Source organism: Notolepis coatsorum (assembly GCF_963971535.1).
Source record: "Notolepis coatsorum genome assembly, chromosome: 18".
Lineage (NCBI taxonomy): Eukaryota > Metazoa > Chordata > Actinopteri > Aulopiformes > Paralepididae > Notolepis > Notolepis coatsorum.
In genome coordinates this window covers 3,812,074-3,829,528 of record NC_140182.1, presented here as the reverse complement: position 1 = coordinate 3,829,528, position 17,455 = coordinate 3,812,074, and the positions used below count along the sequence as shown (strand labels likewise).

General features: G+C 42.9%; 1 pseudogene across 1 annotated transcript in view; it reads right to left on the bottom strand.

Moving 5' to 3' along the window:
• LOC311244796 overlaps positions 1-17,455 on the bottom strand; it is a 94,100-nt pseudogene that overhangs the window by 53,609 nt on the left and 23,036 nt on the right. The window contains exon 3 of the transcript in view: positions 16,295-16,755. The product of the transcript in view is annotated as an uncharacterized misc_RNA (transcript). The remainder of the gene's footprint in view (positions 1-16,294; positions 16,756-17,455) is intronic.

Below are 17,455 nucleotides of genomic sequence, written 5' to 3'. Positions count from 1 at the left end.
CAGGCACATGCACACATAGAGCCCGACGGGTACACAAACTAAAAACCGATATTGTCTGAATTACTAGAAGAAAGAAATGCACCACCTTTGGCTGATAGTAATTTATTAATTTCTTAGGATTTCTTTTGGTCTAATAAATGTGTAAGGTTCTTAGATGGATTTCCTGCTGCCTCCTCCTCCTCTTCCTCCTCCTCCTCCTCCTCCTCCTGCTCCTCTTCCTCCTCCTCCTCATCCTGCTCCTCCTCCTCCTCCTAATCATCCTCCTCCTCCTGCTCTTCCTCCTCTTCCTCCTCCTCATCCTCCTGCTCCTCTTCCTCCTCCTCCTGCTGCTCCTGCTCCTCCTCCTCCTCCTCCTGCTCTTCCTCCTCTTCCTCCTGCTCCTGCTCCTGCTCCTCCTCCTCCTCCTGCTCCTGCTCCTCCTCCTCCTAATCCTCCTCTTCCTCTTGCTCTTCCTGCTCTTCCTCCTCCTCCTAATCCTCCTCCTCCTCCTGCTCTTCCTCCTCTTCCTCCTCCTCCTCCTGCTCCTCCTCCTCCTCCTCCTCCTCCTCCTGCTCCTCCTCCTCCTCCTCTCCTCCTCCTCCACGGGGAGCAGCGTACTGGCTCATATTAAATGGCAGGCCATGCATTATGCAGCAGCTTAGGGCACCGCGCCGGGTCTCCATGTCCTCGGCTACAGTCCACTTGTCGCTGCTCTGGTCGTAGCGCTCCACCTTGGAGATGGTTCTGAAGCCATCAGTGTAGCCTCCAACCACGAAGAGCAGGTCGTCCAGCACCGCGATGCCAAAGCAGCTGCGGGGGGTGAGCATGTCGGGCAGGGCGCTCCAGGAGTCAGTCAAGGGGCTGTAGGCCTCCGCGCTACGCAGCATGTTTCCATGGTCCCACCCTCCCACCTGAGGACAGGACACATGAGAGGAATGTTTTAGTGTGTGGCTCAGGCAGGCAGACACTGTATTAATCCATTTAGGGAAATGAGGGCATCACAGAAGCATTGAAAGTCAAATGATACATTTCTATAGAAATATCTAGTATAAAGCATTTGTCTCCGTGTGCACCTACCGCATAGACTTGACCTCCATATGCAGCGACTCCCAGTCCTCTACGCCTGCTGCTCATGGGGGCGATCAGAGTCCACTGGTCGGTGTCTGGGCTGTAGCACTCAGCTGTGAGCAGAGCCTCCTCCCTGTTGAAGCCACCACAGATGTAAACCTGTAATAAGAAAGAATATTCTAATTTAGTTTATATATTCCATTTAATTTCATTCTACTTTAATTGTCTGTTAATGTTGATACACCAAAGGACCCAGACACATCTTTTGTATGTGCAAGCTTACTTATATAAATAAATAAAGACATTTATGATTTATGATCTAACGTTCCTTGTGTTCATCTAGCACCCTGTGTCCCTCAGTTCCACCCACCTTGCCCTGGAGGGCTGCTGCCCCGGCTTGGCTCCTGTGCTCCAGCATGGGTGAGATCACTGTCCACTGGTCGGTTTCAGGCTTGTAGCGCTCGGCGGTGTTCAGTACCACGCGTCGGCCCCACCCTCCCATGGCGTAGATACAGCCGTCCAACACCACCACGCTGAGGTTACCGCGGCGTGAGTGCATGGGAGCCGCCTGCAGCCAGCTGCGAGTGACGGGGTTGAACCTGCGCACACTGCTGAGACGTTTATAGACGTACCAGCCGCCGACGCAGTAGACCAGACCGTGGAGATAAGCGGTGCCGTGGTGGAAGACCCAGGGACTCTCCCCCTCAGCGCTCACGTCCATCCATCCACCGGCTCGGATATCGTAAGCCTCCATGTCAATGGTCATGCTGCTGTGACTCCAGCCTCCGATGGCCAATAGGACCTCCTGGGGCCGGCGTGGGCGGGTCAGGGGGTTTGGGAGCCTGTCGGAGCCAGGGGGGTTCAGGACGCTGAGGGTGAGGGCCCTGCAGTCGTGGCTGTCCCTCACCACAGGGTTGTTCTGGACGTTGTTCAGCAAGTAGTCAGGCCTCATCAAGCCCATGCGAACCTGGGAAGAGACAAGCAGACAGCGGGTACAACTTAGACATCGGTTGTAGACGGTTTCTGTTGCTAGGGAACAGTTTGGACCCAATGTTTGAGAACCACTGTACTAGGGAACCTAGTGTTGTTTTAATGTAATGCACTGTAATACAATTATTTATTTTTATTTTTTATAAATGTTTTTCTTTTCTTTTCTTTTCATACATAAAACAGAACATAACAGTACAATAATAATAATAATAATAATAATAATAATAATAATAATAATAATAATAATAATAATAATAATAACAACAATGACAACAGGGACGACAACAATAATAACAGTAACATGAATCATAATGACCTTGACAAGAGACAGACAAACAAGAAAAAGTAAAATAATAAAAATAAAATAAAAAATAAATGTGGCTCAGGCACTAGCAACCATGTTTGTGTATCCGTAATACAATTAGTTACCTTGGGCAGCAGCAAAGGGATGTGTGTTTTACGCTCCTCACGGGAGTGGTCGATCCAACGGAGGATGGCCTCGAACACCGTCTCCTCGCTCTTCACGTTCAGGTCATCCCTCTCGATGATGTCCACCAGTTGCTGCGGGGACAGCTCCACAAACTCCTGTGAGACGTGCAACATCTCCTCAAAGTGGCACACAATGCAGAGATGGGCCTTGCGCCTCAGGTCAGGGCAGCAGTAGATGTCCGTGAACCTCCAGATGCCAACACAGTTTTCCAGAGACAGCTGGCCCTCTAGGAAGTCAGAGCACGCTCGTACTATGCCAGTGACGCGAAGCTGGTCTGCAGCCACCAGAAGCTCTTTCACGTTCTCTGCTGTCACCAGCACAAAGTGTGTGTAGTAGTACTCTATGATGAGCTGCATCATACCCGGGGACACCCCAGGGATAGTGTAGACTGCTTTCTCTGAGTCGCTCCAGCGAGTGAAGAGGGCTCTGTGGGACGCAGAGTATAGAGATATCTGATGAGTAAACAGTAAGCAACATTCTGTCCTGTGTAGTAATTAAGGCTGACCCCTATTCGTCGAATAGTCGACTAATCGGTCGAAATGAGCCGTAGTCGACTGCTAACCTCTTAGAAGCGTGGCTAACGCTAATGGCACGCATACTAGAGGCCAACTACCTAAGAAAACAGGCACAGAGGCACTGAAAGAGGATTTCACCCATCTAATGAACACACTAGACAAATATCAAGATGTATCCATCAGTGGACCAATTGTATGCTTTTGCAGAGGACAAGAAGCCTTCAGTCGACTCCTTCAGACATTAAGCACCCCCCACAGCCCAAATGGAATGATACAATAAAAAAAAATATATATTATACTTTTATTTTTTATCTAACCTGAACCAAGCTAAACTTACCTGAAATAGTCACTGCAGTCACACAGGAGGGCCTTGTGGGCATTCAACTCAGTGCTGTTGACTTTAATAACCACATCACAGAGCCTTCCCTCCAGACGCAGCTCACTAAGGATTGTACAGGACATTGTTTCCTTTTCCATGTGGGGATTTTAAATTGTATCTACAAAATATATTCAAGCTTACAGACAACTAGCTGGAAACAACAAGTGAGATCTTCACTTGGTCTTCTGAGATCTGATATCTTCTGAGATAATTGTTCAATATATACTGTACCAAATGTTCTAGAATGTTTGATTATGACATCATACTGTGACATCACAAATGTTCTAGAATGTGCTATTATGACATCATACTGTGACATCACAAATGTTCTAGAATGTTTGATTATGACATCATACTGTGACATCACAAATGTTCTAGAATGATTGATTATGACATCATACTGTGACATCACAAATGTTCTAGAATGTTTGATTATGACATCATACTGTGACATCACAAATGTTCTAGAGTGTTTGGTTATGACATCATACTGTGACATCAATTAATGTTCTAGAATGTTCTATTATGACATCATACTGTGACATCACAAATGTTCTAGAATGTTTGATTATGACATCATACTGTGACATCACAAATGTTCTAGAGTGTTTGGTTATGACATCATACTGTGACATCACAAATGTTCTAGAATGTTCTATTATGACATCATACTGTGACATCACAAATGTTCTAGAATGTTCTATTATGACATCATACTGTGACATCACAAATGTTCTAGAATGTTTGATTATGACATCATACTGTGACATCACAAATGTTCTAGAATGTTTGATTATGACATCATACTGTGACATCCAGTTATTATTAACAGCGTTAGTTTTTTCAGTAACGAGTAATCTCGTATTTAATGTTGCCCAGTTGTGGCCTGTTGAGGGGCAATATACATATCAAAAGTTCCAAAACATCTATTGTGTTTGTATTTGTATGATCCACTATATAAACATAGTAATTATAATATCTACATACATGGCATTTGATTGGAGGCTAGTCTCACTTTATTCCACAGAAACATTAAAATAGTTTAGATTTGTGTATGTTGTTTATGTAAAACATTTACTTGAAAGTAACACAATAGTTACTTTCTGAAGTAACTATTTACTTTTATAATTTGTAACTGAGTAAGTAATTTAGTTACTTTTTGGAAGAAGTAACTAGTAACTGTAACTAGTTACTTTTTAAAAGTAACTCGCCCAACACTGGTGACATCACAACGGAACATGTTTGAGTTGCATTTGAATAATTTAAATAATATGTTGACATTAAAAAATAACAAATAAAATGATAAAAAACTACATAAAACAATGATACAAATTATAATAAAATATTTAAGTACAATTTATAGAAATAAAGAAAAATAAGACAATGAAATAAAGATAATAATTCATTTAAAAGCTATTTTTAAGTTTTGAGCAGTGCCAACCGAGTCTGCTGTCCTAACAGACTTGGGGTCTGTAGGGTAAGCACTTATTCCCTCCGCCCTGAACATTTATGGAGATGTATGGACCTTTTAAGTCAGTGATAAAAGTGTCTTTCAAGGATAAGTGAGCTCCTGCACTGATTATTATAGTTCAATATTCAATATTTGATCACCAAAACCCCCCCAAAAGCATAAAAAGGCCCCTCCCCGCCCAAAAATGGCCCCCAAAAATAGCACAGGCCCAGTGCCCTTTTCAGCCTTTGAGCACCTGCCCCTCTAAAGTCCTGTGCACGTCCCTGCTTAGCGGTGCTAAGATGTAATTCGGTCAACATGATTTTTTCCGTAGTCTTTCAGCAGGAACTAGAGACGTCTGCAGGACAGGAGACAAACTAGAGACGTCTGCAGGACAGGAGGTAAACTAGAGACGTCTGCAGGACAGGAGACAAACTAGAGACGTCTGCAGGACAGGAGACAAACTAGAGACGTCTGCAGGACAGGAGACAAACTAGAGACGTCTGCAGGACAGGAGACAAACTAGAGACGTCTGCAGGACAGGAGACAAACTAGAGACGTCTGCAGGACAGGAGGTAAACTAGAGACGTCTGCAGGACAGGAGGTAAACTAGAGACGTCTGCAGGACAGGAGACAAACTAGAGACGTCTGCAGGACAGGAGGTAAACTAGAGACGTCTGCAGGACAGGAGGTAAACTAGAGACGTCTGCAGGACAGGAGGTAAACTAGAGACGTCTGCAGGACAGACAGGAGGTAAACTAGAGACGTCTGCAGGACAGGAGGTAAACTAGAGACGTCTGCAGGACAGGAGGTAAACTAGAGACGTCTGCAGGACAGGAGGTAAACTAGAGACATCTGCAGGACAGACAGGAGGTAAACTAGAGACATCTGCAGGACAGACAGGAGGTAAACTAGAGACGTCTGCAGGACAGGAGGTAAACTAGAGACGTCTGCAGGACAGGAGGTAAACTAGAGACATCTGCAGGACAGGAGACAAACTAGAGACGTCTGCAGGACAGGAGGTAAACTAGAGACGTCTGCAGGACAGGAGACAAACTAGAGACGTCTGCAGGACAGGAGGTAAACTAGAGACGTCTGCAGGACAGGAGGTAAACTAGAGACATCTGCAGGACAGACAGGAGGTAAACTAGAGACGTCTGCAGGACAGGAGGTAAACTAGAGACGTCTGCAGGACAGGAGGTAAACTAGAGACGTCTGCAGGACAGGAGACAAACTAGAGACGTCTGCAGGACAGGAGGTGAACTAGAGACGTCTGCAGGACAGACAGGAGACAAACTAGAGACGTCTGCAGGACAGGAGGTAAACTAGAGACGTCTGCAGGACAGGAGACAAACTAGAGACGTCTGCAGGACAGGAGGTAAACTAGAGACGTCTGCAGGACAGGAGGTAAACTAGAGACGTCTGCAGGACAGGAGACAAACTAGAGACGTCTGCAGGACAGGAGGTAAACTAGAGACATCTGCAAGACAGGAGACAAACTAGAGACGTCTGCAGGACAGGAGGTAAACTAGAGACGTCTGCAGGACAGGAGACAAACTAGAGACGTCTGCAGGACAGGAGGTAAACTAGAGACGTCTGCAGGACAGGAGACAAACTAGAGACGTCTGCAGGACAGGAGGTAAACTAGAGACGTCTGCAGGACAGGAGGTAAACTAGAGACATCTGCAGGACAGGAGGTAAACTAGAGACGTCTGCAGGACTGGAGGTAAACTAGAGACGTCTGCAGGACAGGAGGTAAACTAGAGACGTCTGCAGGACAGGAGACAAACTAGAGACGTCTGCAGGACAGGAGGTAAACTAGAGACGTCTGCAGGACAGGAGACAAACTAGAGACGTCTGCAGGACGGGAGGTAAACTAGAGACGTCTGCAGGACAGGAGGTAAACTAGAGACGTCTGCAGGACAGGAGACAAACTAGAGACGTCTGCAGGACAGGAGGTAAACTAGAGACGTCTGCAGGACAGGAGGTAAACTAGAGACGTCTGCAGGACAGGAGGCGTGCTAGGAAATAACGTTTAGCAAATATCTTCACTAGGGATGTTCGATATTGGCTTTTTTTTTACCGATATCCGATATACCGATATTGTCCAACTCTTAATTTCCGATACCGATATCAACCGATACCGATATATGCAGGGTTTCCCCCCCCCCAAAAACACAACATTATGCATACTTTTCACAATAAATAAAATACGAATTTGTTCTTACTTGCTTGCCTGGGTAAATAAAGCTTAAATAAATGTAAAAAAAATTAAATACATTTTTATTTAATTTTTTTTAAACCAATACCGATCATTTCCGATATTACATTTTAATGCCAATATCGGACATCCCTAATCTTCACACATCCACTGAAGAAATGGTCACAGGCTGTTATTATGTCCATCACGGGGTGTGGTGGTGGTGTCCCATACCAAAAACAACTAGTGGAACTACACACACACACACACACACACATGCACCAATTATTATTATATACTTATTGTTATGTGTCTTGTAAGCCCATATGGGCTGGGCATACACCTGTATGTAAGACACGAAAATAAAAAAACATCAAATCAAATCAAATCACTAGGGATGGGCATCGATTTTAGAATATTTGAATAGTCATACAATTATTTTAAAAATCGAATAGTTTGGCCTGCATTCTGTGACTAGATTTGATTTGATTTGAAATCTTTATTTCGAACATGTAAATGAATACAAACAAAATAAATAACTAAACCAAATCAAAACATAACTCAAACAAATAAATAACTAAACAAAAGCAAAACATAACTCAATCTACATGTTCGAAAAGGAGTAGGAAGATGTATACACTTATTTAATCCTACCCCTTTTCCACTACTCAAATGAGTGTACTAATTTAAAACATCTAAAAAAAACTAAAAAAACGAAAACTATATATGTAAAACATGAAAGAAATCAAATAAGAATGGAAACACCCGCGAATATCAAGTCCCTTCCTCATCCCTGTACCTCGTGAACATCATTTCCTTATAAATCAGATTGAATTGTCTCATGTTTGGACATTGCTTTAGCACCACATTCAGACTGTTCCACAGTTTCACTCCACATATTGAGATGCAGTGTCTTCTCATGGTAGTGCGTACATTAAGAACTTTTAAATTGAGTTCTCCCCTCAGATTATAACCCCCCTCCTTATCAAAGAAGAGTTCTTGAATGTTTCCTGGAAGTACATGACCTTTTGCTTTATACATTAATTGTGCCGTTTTAAATTCCACAAGATCATTTAACTTTAATGTTTTTGACTTTAAAAATAATAAAATAAACCTGCAATGTGAACTATCCTTATGGCCCTTTTTTGGAGTATAAAAAGTGGTTGTAGTGTAGAATTATAATTGTTTCCCCAGACTTCAGCACAGTAATTTAAATATGGTAAAACTAGTGAACAGTAGAGAATGCAGAGTGATTTTCTATCCAGAATGTGCTTTACTTTACTCATGACTGAAATGCTTCTTGACAGTTTAGATTGGACATTTTTATGTCCAATTTTATGTTTTATGTGAGGTTTCCAACAGATTTTATGGTCTATTATTACACCTACTGTAGGAATTTATTTTCATAAACTCTTTCAATAATCACATCATTTATTTTAACTTGTACTTGAGTATTTAATCTTTCCAAATAACATAATTTTAGTTTTGCTCAAGTTCAATGATAATTTTTTTCTATCAAACAATTTTTTAAAATGTCTTCATTTCAGATGTGATGACCTCTAAAAGCTGCTGGATATTCTCACCAGGAAAAAAAATATTAGGAAGGGTGAAGACCTCAACTGAGAGACAGGACAGTATATTAATCCTCCATAGTTGCAAGGGGGGGGGGGGGGGCGATTAGTATTTGAATAGTTCCCAGTGACTATCAAATAGTAATTAGTGAGTTTTGACCATCCCTACCAATTAGGGGTGTAACAATTCAACCTCACAATGATTCTATTAGATTACAATTCTTCAGGCAACGATTCAATGCATCATGAAATCTCTTCATTTGACCACGATTCGATTCGATTCATTTTCGATGAATTTTCTATCAGTTAACACCCGTGGTGAAAATCCGCCTAAAATATATACCTAGGTAAATGGAATATTGCTCCACTTCTACAAGACCATTTGCATATTATTGGTATCTAGGTACATCTATGGACCTTAAAAAAACTGCCACTGATCTCGTTCAGTACCTTCTTGAGATCATGTGTACAAAAAAATCGAAGGAAATTAATAAAGGGGAGATGATTAAGAAGGTTCTGTAGATACAGTACTGAATTCTCCCATCCGGACCAATGCAATTTGAAATATTATTATAGAATATAGAATAGGAGGCTTTTAAATTACCTTATTATAGCCAATTCGCACATTTATTTATATATATATATATATCATCTATCAAATGCCCTAGTTAAATTTGGATTTAGTATCACCAGGTGTGCATAAGAACAGATAATGATATAAACTGTAATTTAATGTAATTTTTTATTTTCACCACAGTGCAACCATTTTGAAACTAATTTCAGATCTAATTGTTGCTACATGCTAACAATAGGGAGGAGAAACTAACTGCGTTTAAATTTTTGTCAAAAACGTTACCTTTTTTGGCTTATTATGCCGAATAATAACAGTTATAGATATAATTCATTCAGAACGCTGAATTTTTAACCCCCACAGAATCTGCCAGGAAGTGTAGTTCGGAAAAATTCCAACGCTGATCAACAGCTATGCATGCCCTCTTCAAAATGGCCCGCAAAAAGACTACAATTCCCATGGTAAAAAAATTCCAAAATGGTCGCCGTCTAGCAATAGACTTCAGCCAATCGAAAACTTTAAACTATCTAATGGCACTTTTAACCTATTGTTAAACTAACGTATTGATGATAATATACATTCTACATGCTTTTGTGACATGTTAGTGATGTTAATACTTGAAAACGTTTGATTTTAAAATCGCAACTCTTTTGCATCACTCTGAAAAATATTGATTTATGACCAGATGCCATTTTGGGACCGGATCCGGTCCCGTCGGGTGGAACAGGTTCCCCAAAACATGTTGATACACAAATGTGGCTGAACTGATTCACTCAGCATGAATTATAGGTCATTATTACATGGCGTTTTCACATTCGCCGAAATGGTTGCTTGTGATTGGTCAATAGCGCGCGTCAGAGGTCCGATATTACCCGATAACGGACCTCTGTGGAACAATAATGACCGCTGTGCGCAGCTGTTCGCAATCAAGCCCACTGACATCAGTGCAATCAGACACTGCCGGCTGCCGGGGAAGCTGCCGGCGATGACAGGGCGGAGCGACGAGCGGAGCCAGAACCAGTGTTGCGAATCGATGTAAAATTAATTAGGTATATTGTTAGTAAGTTAGCCATGTAATAAGCGGGATAATGTATAGCTATCCTCGATCATTGTCGCAAAATAATTGACCTTCACTGACGTTTAAAACACCTCGGCCGAGGCGGCTCGGTATTTTAAACTCCGTGTGGGTAAATTATTTTGCGACAATGACCTCGTAGCTATACATTATCCCTTACATAACAACAATACACACACACAAAAAACATAAACAAATATAATTATTTTTATTTGGATTAATTTCGATTATAAACGATTCTAACATATTCAAATCGATGCATCGAATCGAACACATTAGAATCGATGCATTTCGATGAATCGATTGCATCGTTACACCCCTACTACCAATTACTATAGGTATATAGACATACTATAGTGGATCACTATGGACATATCAGCATGTATGTCATGTTTTCATGTTAAAACCCACAGGATCATAGATTCCTCTAATATTCCACTACAGAAATACGAGGCTTGAATCACTACAGTATTTCTGCGGTAAACCTGTTTAGGAAAACATGGAGCAGAACCCTGATTGTACATCATCCCCCCTGATATCCCCGACTGGAGGCCTCTCTCTCCCTCTCTCTCTCTCTCTCTCTCTCTCTCTCTCTCTCTCTCTCTCTCTCTCTCTCTCTCTCTCTCTCTCTCTCTCTCTCTCTCTCTCTCTCTCTCTCTCTCTCTCTCTCTCTCTCTCTCTCTCTCTCTCTCTCTCTCTCTCTCTCTCTCTCTCTCTCTCTCTCTCTGATTTCTAGTTTTGGGAGAGAGTGATGTGTCTTCACAAATACTGACTGAACTGTACCGGGGCTCAGGGAGAACATGTGGATTCTAAGAAGTGGTATTCCCACTTTAATTAAAGGCCCAGTGATCCAAATGTAAACACAATGTTGGATAGTCCCAACACTCTAAATAAGAAATAATATAGAAACATTATATATATATAATAAACATAGAAACAGAGAGTTTTATTCTCTAGCTGATTGACGGAGCTCTTGATACAAGGACACTAAACACTGAACATGATATATACAGTATATATGTGTTATTATATGTACTGTACATGTGTGGCAGGGTTTCCGCTGGCTAGAAAAAATTGGTGCCGGTCCTCATGTCCGGGAGGATTTCAATAACCCGGTGAAATATTATCTTATATACCCAATGCTCAGTCGGTCACAGTTACCTTTTGTAATAATTCACATTAATAATTGTGCATTTATATGGCGCTTTTATCCAAGGCGCTTTAAAATGTGTTCCTCACATTCACCCGTTCACTCACACATTCACACACCGACGGCAGAGGCGACCATGCGAGGTGCCGACCTGCTCATCGGGAGCAGTTAGGGGTTAAGTGTCTCGCTCAACTCATCGACCGTGTGGGAGAAATGTTGCCGGATCAATCGATGTAGACGGTCGGTTAGACTTGGACGACCGCCACGCTGTTTTCCCATCTCGACTCGACTCGACCAATGACCACGTTAGCGACGTCTGCGGACTCGTCGTGTGTTCTGTATTATAGCTACGGAGACGATAGTATGGTTTTGGCATTGTTTATAGTCCAACACTGACTAACCAGTTCATTTCTACATACTTTACTTTGTGCGCTATTCCATGCTAAACATCGCCCATTTCCAAAATAATCCAGTCTCTTTTTCTAGATCGCGAGATGTGACGTGTTATAGGCATACGCCCAAATCGTTCGGGTTGCTCGCCTGCAACTCCAAATATTTCAAAGGTATATACCATATATATATATATATGTTTCTTCACAAAATCATCATGGGGGGGGGGGGTGTTTTACCTCGAAACTGCGATCGTTACCAAAAGCATGTTTTATGTTCGGTAAAATATGACACTGTGGTCGACACAAAAGCATGTTTTAGGTAAAAAAAAATACCAGCAGGTTACCTAAAATAGACCTTACCTTAGTCAGAAGGTACTCCAAAATGAATAAATCCCAGTCGTCCCATCGCGATCGCAATTACTTGTGTATATTGGGCACGGCTACCATACGGGAAAGAAGAGGTCTGGGGCATCTAATCTCCGACCGATTGCTATGTCCCGATCCACTCCGAGGCGGAAGCAGCCGAAGGTACCTCAGTGTTGAAAGACAACTGATATCCCCAGTTCAAAAGGTAGGCGATACTGCCACCTGGCGGGATCCGATCGTCATTGCAATTTTAACGTAGGCAGCCGTGCCAGGGAGACACACAGGCAGCTCCGACAGAGCGAGTGTTTAGCATGGGGATCAAAGGAAAAAGATGAAAGGATCTAAAAACAAGAAAACTAGTTTTGGGCGCTGAGCGGTTGGCGACGAAACACGATGATACTCGTGTTTGTCGGCCAATGAGTTAGGACACTTCGACACGCTGCCTGGGAGGAGCGGGAATCGAACCAGGAACCTCTGGATTACCAGACGACTGTTCTGCCTCCTGAGCAACTGTCGCCCCCCCCCCCCAACGTTACATTACCTCCACTCTGCAACTCTCTCCACTCATACAACGGCAGATTTCTTGAGGAAACAAGTGTTTTGGTAAAGTCTGCTTACAGACACACGCCTCACGGGATGTCAGAGAGAGACTTCAGTTTGAGCTAGATTTATGTTTCAGCGTTACTGGACGTACGTGACTTGGTAACCAAATAAAAACAAGAGACACATATTTTTTTTACGCAATGAGCCAAAAAAACGTTCCAAATATATAATTTTCCATCTGTAGATCAAACACTACTAAATTATGTCAATAGACCCCATATTGAAATGGTAAAACAAAAAAAACACGGATTGGTGTTTTAAAGGTATAATCATTGAGCGACCTCTAGACAAAAGAGTCCCACTTGATATTGCACTTTGTTTACATTTTTATTTATTTTTTTTATTATTATTATTATTATCTTTTCCCCCTTCTTTTTCCGTTTTTCTCCCATCCCAATGTTAGTCGTTATGCCAATTCCCAATCCCCCCTTCCTGGTCGTTGCGCACTCTACCCCCTACCGTTGGTCTGGGAGGGCGGAGACTATCACATGCTTCCTCCGACACATGTGTACCCAGCCCACCGCTTCTTTTCACCTGGCAGCGCAGGGCTCCAGACTAACTTTTTACATTGGTTGCACCAGTGCACCTAACTTTTTCATTTAGGTGCACCAGCACATAATTTAGGTGCACCCAAACATTTTTCACCGTGCCTCTTGCCGCTGCAATGATACATTTTAAGCGTTACCGTTACCTTTTTTGTCAGTTCCCATACACATTAGTAATTTCTTAATATGTTACGTAAATTATTGTAAACAGGAATAAAAGGTACAGATAAATGTTTTTTCTTTATTTAAATCTTTTCTTTAAAAAAATGTCTCAAGCCAGTTCCCACACTGATCCCTGAGAGCAGCTTTTTTTGTGGCAGCATAGACTCTTATGAAAAAATAACATTGTATTACAGTTAGCAAAGTCCAATCCTTCACTTTGTGTGAGGGCTGGCCCAGTGCCGCACGCTTCCAGGTACCAATTACCTTCACACACCTGAAAGGAGTTTCCAATCAGCTCGATGGGAGCCCTTTAATACACGGGGTTTCTGAACATTCAGTGTCGGGTCGTTTTGCTCACCACCGCCTGCTGCTTGTTCCTCCCGTGTTGTTTCTCCGTTGTTTCTCCAGTACGTCCTTGGAAGTCGCCGCTGTTACCCCTCTCTGTCTCTGTGGACCTGTGCCTCGTATCTCCCTTTGCCCTTGGTGAGTTTTTGGAAGTATATTTTTGATGCTCTGATTTCCTAATTTTTTCCTGGACTCAAGACCTTCATTCTGTTTTTTGTGTGTTCCGTAAACACTGAAGAGGTGTCGCTTGTTTTAGTTACTGGACTCTGCTTAGTTACTGGACTGCCTCCTATTCCCTACGTTGGATTAATGACATTCTATATAATAATAAGCTGCAGAGCCGCAGCGCCACAGAGCCAACTCTGCTCTGGGCCGAGCTGCAGAGCCGCAGAGCCTACTCTGCTCAAGGACATTCCCCCTGAATGCTTTTATGTTTTTTGCTCTTTTCTGTTTGTAAATAAATACGCCCATAGTTTTTGGCTAACTCTGAACTACCTGTCTGTGTCGTGCTGTTGGGGTTGTTTACAAACCATAACATATATATGCATAAAGTAGTGTTATTGTCCTTTTTAGGTTCCTTTTTTAGTCCCTGCCCACTGTTGTGGAGCCTGATGGGCGCTGGTATGAAGGACTGGCCGAGGCGGTTAGTTTGAGTGTCGGGGGGGGGGGGTTATGACTCTGTGGCTGAATGTGCTTCTCATCTTGACTAGCTCCTCATAGAGGGGGTGGGAGGGATTCTCCAGGATAGCAGCCAGCGTCCTTCTCATCCCCCTCTCTGCCACCACCTCTAGTCTGACCAGCTCGACTCCCACCACGGAGCTAGCCTTCCTCACCAGCTTGTTCAGTTTGTTGGTGTCCCTCGAGTTGATGTAGCCCCCCCCCCCCCCCAGCATGCCACAACACAAAACGAAATTGTAAACTACAGATGAATGGGTTGCAGTCGACCAGCGCCTGCCATCGGGTCTGGACCTAGTTCAGCGGGTGAGTGTGGCTGCCTGTGAATCCCGTGGTCTCAGACTCAAACCCACTCGGTTACACTTTATTTTTTTATCAAAACACAACTAATTAAGATGTCAATCTTAATGAATCATCCCAACATGTCGCTCTTTACTTGATTGGACACTTGTCACTCACCCGGACAGATTAAAGCTGATGTTTTGTCTGCTTTAGTGACCACTCAGTTATTTACTGTGTGGAAGATTAACATTCAGAAATCATCACCCAGAATGAATTAAACAACATCAGAAAATGAAGGTACTGTAGACTTTCTTTTTCTTTACATTTTTATCTTTGATCAATGATCTCATCTCTATTAATTGGGATATGTAAGAATGAATACCCTCAAGTTCACTCAGGTAGTTGCTTTGCATAAAAGCGTTTAGCTAAATTACTAAATGTAAATGTAAACAATAATCTATGTAGATTCGCTCTTAAAACCCCCTTATCAATCCTCTTGGGGAAATGCGTCCTCTGTATTTGACTAGTTGGGAACAGTGGGCAGCCACACAGTGCAGCATGCGGGGATTACAAGTACACACAAACACACAAGTAAAGGACACTTTAAAGGAAGGACAAGGACATTTGAAGAAGGGAGCTTGTTGTGATTGTTGCATCGTATAGTTAGTGGCAGCAAGTGTAGCATAGGGACATATAGAAGAGAAACTGCACATTGTATAGGAGTGTACATAGTGCCGCCTGGGAGAAATGCGAGGCCCAGTGCGAGATTTAAATGCATTTTTTTTTTAAATGAATTAATACTTATTTTTGCCACTTTTGCGGCCACTGGGATCCATCTAATCTCACTCTATAAGGCCAGCTTCTCATAACAAGGTTTAACATGTGCGTGAGGTTGTTTGTAGAGCTAAATCTATATTTTAAATTATTGCTATGTGTCCATTGTCAAACGCACACATTTCCGACACACATGCGCAAACAACAAGTAATGTCAGTATCTTGGTCAACGGTAATTACAGGATATACCCGCAGTAGCATGCGTGTGTTTGTATGGTGTCGAGTACTCAGAGGAAACCCACGCAAAACACAGAGAGAACATGCAAACTCCACACAGAACGGCTTAGATGTCCCTTTAATTAGTGTATAGCTCAATTAAATGACCTCCACTCAATATAAGAAGACACATTCATTGGCTGCAATTCATCTTTAAATGTGACATCATGACAACTGTCCTCATTACCTACGTAACGGTTCTTGGTACCATATTCCTCAATATATCAATTGAGGCATTTCCACACAATATTTCCTCTCCTTTCCTACGGTCAGAAAAGCAATGGACCTGTCTCAAACCCTGCCCCTTTTCTTGATCCTCCAATCACAACTGTCGCTTACCTCGGACAAACTTGGTTTGTCCGAGGTAAGCGACAGTTGTGATTGGAGGATCAAGAAAAGAGGGCAGGGTTTGAGACAGGTCCATTGGAAAGACAACATGTCTGCTCCTTCAGACTGGAATAACATGTCTGCTCCTTCAGACTGGAATAACATGTCTGCTCCTTCAGACTGGAATAACATGTCTGCTCCTTCAGACTGGAATAACATGTCTGCTCCTTCAGACTGGAATAACATGTCTGCTCCTTCAGACTGGAATAACATGTCTGCTCCTTCAGACTGGAATAACATGTCTGCTCCTTCAGACTGGAATAACATGTCTGCTCCTTCAGACTGGAATAACATGTCTGCTCCTTCAGACTGGAATAACATGTCTGCTCCTTCAGACTGGAATAACATGTCTGCTCCTTCAGACTGGAATAACATGTCTGCTCCTTCAGACTGGAATAACATGTCTGCTCCTTCAGACTGGAATAAAGACAACATGTCTGCTCCTTCAGACTGGAATAAAGACAACATGTCTGCTCCTTCAGACTGGAATAACATGTCTGCTCCTTCAGACTGGAATAACGCACAATCCTTCACATCAAGTCAAGTCAAGAGTTTTAATTGTCACGGCATACAGGTATACAATGAAATGCGGGTGGTCTTGCCCGCAACGATGTGCAATACAGTGGTACATATAATAGAATCAAAAGAAGAAAACAACATTGTGCAGTAACAGGTAGCAGGTAACATGGAGTGACATCTCGGTATCTGTACATAGTTATTTACAGAGCATATGGGACATGCTAGTTAGCTTTGGTAGTGCAATACACTGTTCCTGTTATTCTAATTTAAAGTGTCCTTTCCTTTGGCCATAAGTGTGCGTGTGTGCGACATGAGTGTGTGCCCGCTCATGTTAAAGTGTTAAGTGGCTGCTCGTGTGTGAGCGTGCACAGTGTGCGTGTCGTGTGTGTTTTCATGTGTGCTTGTGTGTGGACAGTTCAATGTTCTGAGCACTCAATGTTCATTGTTCATGGCTCTGATGGCCTGGGGGAAGAAGCTGAGCCTAAGCCTCTCTGTCCTAGTAGCTGGGGTTCGCAGGCGTCTGCCTGACCTCAGCAGCTGAAACAGGCTGTTATTGGGGTGGTGAGGGTCTTTCATTATCCTGCAGGCTCTGGATTTGCACCTCTTGTTGTATAGAACCTGCAGGGGGGGTAGTGCAATACCCGTGGTACGCTCGGCTGAGCGCACCACTCTCTGTAGGGCCTTCTTGTCC